The sequence below is a fragment of the Octopus bimaculoides genome, chromosome 8 (genome assembly GCF_001194135.2).
Source record: "Octopus bimaculoides isolate UCB-OBI-ISO-001 chromosome 8, ASM119413v2, whole genome shotgun sequence".
Lineage (NCBI taxonomy): Eukaryota > Metazoa > Mollusca > Cephalopoda > Octopoda > Octopodidae > Octopus > Octopus bimaculoides.
Window position 1 is genome coordinate 47521318 of NC_068988.1, and position 6986 is coordinate 47528303.

Below are 6986 nucleotides of genomic sequence, written 5' to 3' on the forward strand. Positions count from 1 at the left end.
TATATATATATATATATATATATATATATATATATATATATATATGTGTGTGTGTGTGTGTGTGTGTGTGTGTGTGTGTGTATTTGTGTATGTATGTAAGTATGTATGTATGTATGTATGTATGTATATATATATACATACATATACATATATGAAGTTGCAGGTCGTGAACTTAAAGATTTCACATATACGTAAATTTTATGCTTTTCTTAAATTGATATTCAAAAATGAAACTATAAAGTTTTACATTCTACACTGCAACTTATAGACCTTGGTACGTCAAGAAGTACCAGAACACAACTACTTTAATGAAAGTAAAACCGAATCAGGACAATTATCCCCCGTAGGACAATTCCCTCCGACGACTATTCCCCTCCTTGGTTAATCCCCCCCTCCAATATTACACCCCCTAAAACAATTACCCTCCTTGGTTAATTACCACCTCTCCAATATATTAAGAAGTTTTAAATCATCATCTGTTGTCCTCAGGGGGTTATTGTCCATAGGGTCGGGGTAAATGTCCTAGGCTCAAGTAAAACAGACTGAGAAAATATAAGGTGCATAAGTGATTTGGTGGTTAAACTCAGAACCGCATGAATAATAATTTTTTTCTTGTAAGGCAGCTACCTTAATGCATATATTATTTTCATTAGGAGGTGACAGAAGTTAATAGGTCCGAGGAGTGCAAGATGAAGCGCTTAGCAGTGTTTAACTGAGAGGGCGGCGTGCATTGATTATTCATCGTAGCTGTGTTACTGTTTCTGAGGAACTTGACAACGTACCCAGTTTTAACAAACTACTACTACTACTACTACTACTACTACTACTACTACTACTACTACTACTACTACTACTACTGCTGCTGCTGCTGCTGCTGCTATTACTGCAACCAGTAGCAGCACCAGCACTACCACCACAACCACCAACACTACTACTACTACTACTACTACTACTACTACTACTACTACTACTACCATCACCACCCCTACTATTATTACTACCATCGCCATTACTACTACTACTACTACTACGACGACTACTACTACTACTACTACTACTACTACTACTACTACTTCAATATCGAATCAATTCAACCCCCTCTTATTGTTCTTCAAATCGTCGAGCCTTTAAATGGTGGGTCGACTTGCTAGAAAGACCAGCTAAATATGCATTACACCACACCCTATCATCTTACGAAATGAATGATTTATTCGCAAACAGATACCTACATCTGAGTAATACAGGTCATTGCCAGTGTATTAATCGTAGTCATGCTGGATTAGCGCCTATATTCAGCTAAACAATAAGAGCGTGTCTCTCTCTTTCTCCCCTTCTCTCCCTCTCTCTCTCTAGCTAGCTAGCTATCTATCCCTATCTCTCTCTCTCTCTGGCTCATCATATTCTCGGTGGAGTTTTAACTCTGGAATAGAAGTCAACAAACGCTTATAACAGTGATATATATTTTCTGTGAGACAAACTAGACCATTTGAGCATTAAGTGATTTGGCAACTGAGTGACGCTGCACTAGGGATATAATACAATCTGTAATCCTTTCAGTCAGTATTTTGTAGCTTGTCACATTACTTGTTAGGTCATCTGCAACATTCGCTGAAACTAACTGTCGGGGGAAGATAATATCACTGCATGAAATATTTCAACAACGAAACGTCACAACGATAAAGTATCACAACAATGAAATATTATAGCAACAAAACAGCGAAGCAATGACACATCACAGGAATGATGTAACAGAATAATGAAATATTCTAACAACAAAACACAACTGCAATGACAAATTACATCAATGAAATATTGCAGCAATAGAATAAGAACATAATGAAGCATAGCTGCAAAAAAGCAGTGCAGTTATGGAATATCTTAGCAATGAAGCATCACAACAATGAAACATCACAACATTGAGACACTGCTACAATGTAACATCGCGGCAATCCGATAATGAATTTCGAAAGCCTTGTATAAATGAAAGCTCATCATAATGAAACATTGTAGTCATTAAATAATGCAGCAATCGAGCATCACAACAATTAGCATTCCAGTTATGAAACATTGTTGTTAAGTAACTAAAGAAGGAAAACAGACTGGAATCTCTCTTGCAACTGGATAAAATCGAAATATACCGAGAAGTACCATATCTCTTTTTATTTTACAAAGAAACATCCTCTCTAATTTTTCTACAGGATATGATATGAATTTGATTCAATCCAGTCAGTAGAGCATATTGCAGAAGAAATAGTAAATTCAGTAAGTTAAAGAGCCTACACATATGTCATGCAACAAATATTCCTTAAAACTTTCTCAAAGCATGCATATATATTCCATCATTAAAACAAAAATGAGGACATTCGGTAAGGTAGTCATAAATACAACCATGCCACCCACCATAAATGAAACGAAAGGATTGTTGTGGCTGGAATGGTTTTGTGTATATCTACTGAATTAAGATTATTGAGAGAGCATATCGTCAACAATAACAACAACAACCTGATGAGTGCCGAGGGAAAAAAATGTGTACTGTCGACACTAACTGCAAAGGGTGACTAAAAGTGAAATGATAAGAGCAAATCTAAAGAAGTTGGTCTCTCATAGATGAGATATTACAAGAACAGGCTAAGTGATCATGTAACGTGTAACAGTTCTATCCAACCCACGTCTGTATGGCTTTTAAATGGATGTTAAAGCAGTTATGGTGTTATAATATTGATTGTAAAACTTTATGACAATACTTTGTTACTCAGAAGCAGAAGTGAGCCTCCATCTATAAAATTTAGTTGCAGTATCTAAAATAGTAGATAAGTGGATACGAAGCAATCATAGGTGGATGCCACAAGATTAAAGGAACAGTCCTAACTTTATTCTTTATCGTGTATTTAACCTTTCTCATCTCACTACGTTTATTTACATGATCAAACGGCTTATTTTCTCCCTCTGTTTTTTTTTCTTTCTGTTTATAACAGGAATGTTCTGGAAGACAGCTAAAGCTAAAAACATTATTTTTTTATGGTGAAATAATTTTAACACCTCAGTGTTTGTGTAAAACTGTTAACCTTTTGCTTTAAACTATTTTTGTTTATATTTTTTGAACTTTTTCTTTCCCAAAATATCTACCATTTTTATATTGAGAAACCATTATTGCAAACTATAATTTTGTAATGTAATATCTTTGACAATCGAATAAAATATCTGCCTTCTTTTTCTCTTTCATTCTTTCTTTCTCTCAAAGACAATAAATGTCAGTGCAGCGAAACTAGGACGTGAACAATAACAAAAGCAACATTACTGCAATGATACTAAAGAATACAATAAAAACAACATTATAATAGAAATGACATTATAGAAAGAATACAGCAGAGGAAAAATTTACATTAACGTATGGTAAGTATAAAGAGAAAAATAACACAAATAATGACTATAGAGAAAGAAGGATTGACAATATTGCTGTAATGAAAGTAATGAAAGATGAAATGATAACATTGCTGTAATGACAATACAGACAGAATAAAGGACATCATTGTTGGAGTGAGAGAAGTATTGACAACATTACTGCAACGAAGATAGAAAGAGAAGTGATAATATTGCAGTAATGACAGTAAAAACCGAGGGAATGACAATGTTATTGTAATGAGAGAAGAAATGACATCAGTTTAGTAATGACAGTAACGACAATATGTATGACAGCATTATTGTAATGAAAGTAAAGAGAAATGACAAGTCCGTGAAAATAAAGACAGAAGTACGAAGTCAAGAAAACTAAAGAGAAAAATGAAAGCTAAGAGACAAAACACTGTTGGTGCAATGAAATGTGATCTGTGTTAAATTTGGACGAAATTCCTTCAAAATTTCATAAAATCTTGAAGTGGTCCTTCAGTGTTTATTTATTGCTGTTGATGATGTTTATCCCTGGAACATCCGTAATCAGCCAAAATAAATTGCAACCATGACCTTCCTGTCATTTTCTATAGCACACTGCCCAAAAATCACATTATTCAACGTCCTTATTTTTAAAGATAATGTCTAGTAATTTGAGAGAGGCATTTGGGTGCTACTTCTAAGAGAAGAATTGTCAAAAATAACTTCCACTTCATATTGGCTCACGATCTATTTACTATTGATGCTGTTACTGATATACTTTAACTCCAGGTATGACAAAATGTGTCCCATCTCTGACAATCTTGCATTTTTCAGACAAGATGAATCTTATCAAGTATGTCCTTCTATTTTAAGATATTATAGAGTGTGTTGTGAGAGAGATTGACTGCCATTTCTAGCAGGTTCAGCAAACATACAGTGGTTCTTTTGCTGACTCGCTCTGGAGGTGTTGTGCAATTCTATCGTTACAAGTTATTCTTAATCCAAAATGTCTACAATGAAAGATGCTCTAGATGTAACCATCTAGTATTTTGCCAGACATAGTGTGTCTAATGCACGTTTTATTCTGAAAGGAAAATTCTAGAAAAATTTGACTGTTAAACAACTGTACAGATAGAGGCTTTTTCACTGGTTCCTGAGAGTTTTCTGTGTACCTGTTTGTATATGGAGTGTATCACCATCGTCGTCATCGTCGTCATATTAACATCTAATTGTCTCTGCTTGCATTGATCAGATGATGCTACGGAGAGGCAATATTCTCCACAGCCGAATGCCCATCTAATCCAGATTTGTTTGCGTGGACGACCGAAACAACAACAACGTTTGCATGAATGGTAAGGCTTTTGTTCACAATCAGTAAACAGATGTAAAGACGAAGAGGAATTACGATCTTAGAAACACACAGGGGCACACACACTTGCATATACACATATATGTGTCTGCGCGCGCGTGCGAGTGTTGTGTGTGTGTGTGTGTGTGTGTGTGTGTGTGTGTGTGTGTGTGTGTGTGTGTGTGTGTGTGTGTGTGTGTGTGTGCGTGCGAGTTATAAAAAGCTGAATCCAACAAAAGGTAACTGCTTCCGATGGAGAACATGTTGGTGAATATAGTACCCCATCAGTGTCAGTGTCAGTTATACATATTTCCAGAGGTAGTGTCTCTCAGAGGTGGGCTCGGGAGTGACATCGTTGATGGATTCGGAGAGAAAAGTGGGTGTCCGTGACTATCTGCTATGCCAAGCCCTCCACCACTCGCCATATAAAATTCTCGCAGTCCCCTTGAACTTTGTGGAACCTTACTTCAAGTCTCAAATCAGTCTTGTACTACGTTGCAAATTATTTTACGTTGGCCCTACCCAGAGGATAATACCTTAAACTAAGAATAAATAATGAATCGTAAAAGATTCCCGTTGTGTTGGTAACAGCAACAATAACATCTAAGTAACGTAGAAAGATTTTGATGATAGGTGTAGGTTGCACTGAAATGGTATGTTACTACTTCAGAATGTTTGTAGTCTAAAGGTGATTTTTATGAATAAAGAACTTTTTTCTGTTGTAACCACATTTAGATGGTGTATCCATATAATGAGGTATTGTGCTGGTGAATATTAGTCTATTAACAAACAGATATGAAAGTACAGGTTATAGAAGGTTGATTATATGCCCGGAGAAATTAGAGTGAATACCTTTATAGCTGAAGTATTCATTTGGTTTGTTGTGAGTGCATTAGCATTAATATATATTTTCATCAGCATTTAGGTATTCGACGAATGACAATAATATAGTTTTGTATTGCTCGAAAATATATGGAGTTAACATGGAGTTAAACTCCGACATCAGCACTCTTAATGCTATAAAATCACAGTTGTGTCCACAAACAATCGTACTATCCGTTAAATGCAAATTGAATAAAACACTGAATGTGATGAAGGTCGATTTAAATACACTGTTAATGTTTTTTTTTTCCTTTTTCAGAATATATGATGACTGGTTTACAATGTGTAGCTGTTCACCAGGTAAACACATTATATTGATATTAGGTGGATAGCAAAAATTGGTGAGCTGGCAGAAAGGCGACGAGCTGGCAAAATCATTAACATGCCAGGGAAAATAATTAGCAGCACTTTTTTCAGTCTTTACGTTCTGAGTTCAAATTCTGCCGAGGTTGTCTTTGCCTTCTATCCTTTCGGAGGTTGATAAAATAAGTACCAGTTGAGCTCTGAGGAAGATCTTATCAATCTATCCCTCCCCGAAGTTGCTGGGATTGTGCCAAAACATGAAAAAGATATGAAGTGGATTGAGAGTCAAAAGATGTTGATTAGGTCTGCAGTATACAGGTAGTAACAGCCTAGATAGTGTGTAAATCTTATTTAAATATCGCCTTCATATACCTATATCTAGTCAAAATGTACGCGCTCTGGTTAAGTCCAGTCACTTTATTTTCGTGTATTCAATCACTAACTATACATAATACATCTCCAATCAACATCTATACACTGCATCTATTCAGTTAACATCTAGATTCTTTCACTACATACAAACTGCGTCTATCTATATACACGCCATATTTGTCCAGTCTTTGAATACGCTGTGTACCTTCAAGTTAACATATCTGCACCGTATTTATATCCAGTCAACGTTTACACTCTCTATCTATATCTAGTCACTATATGTGCAGGCATGGCGGTGTGATTGAGAAAATTCATTTTGTAACAACGTGGTTTTGGGTTCAGTTCACTGCACGGCAATTATCATTGGACATGTGTCTTCTATTATAACTCCGGTTTGACCAATGTCTTGTGCGTGAGTTTGGGAGACGCAGATTGTGCACATGGCCATTATAAACCCGTGTGTGTGTGTGTATATATATATGTGTGTGTGTGTGTGTATATGTGTGTGTGTGGGGGGGGGTTATGTTCCTGTCATTTGTTTACACCCCTGAGACCTATAGAATAAATACTGAAGCCGACTGTTTTGGAATAAAACTTCAAGGCAGTTCCTCAGCAAGGTTGCATTCCAATGTGACTGAAACAAATAACTGATAAAACTTTATCTTCATCCACTTTCTCGTCATCCAGTCAAAATCTATATTCTGTATCTATA

The 6986-nt window shown here is 35.9% G+C and overlaps 1 long non-coding RNA gene across 1 annotated transcript in view; it reads left to right on the forward strand.

Annotated features, from left to right (window-relative positions):
• Nucleotides 1-3260: 3260 nt before the first annotated feature.
• Nucleotides 3261-6986, forward strand: part of LOC106867175 (uncharacterized) — a 10420-nt gene continuing 6694 nt past the window's right edge. The window contains exons 1-3 of the long non-coding RNA XR_001409114.1: nucleotides 3261-3393; nucleotides 4622-4721; nucleotides 5859-5899. This is a non-coding gene — a long non-coding RNA (uncharacterized LOC106867175). The remainder of the gene's footprint in view (nucleotides 3394-4621; nucleotides 4722-5858; nucleotides 5900-6986) is intronic.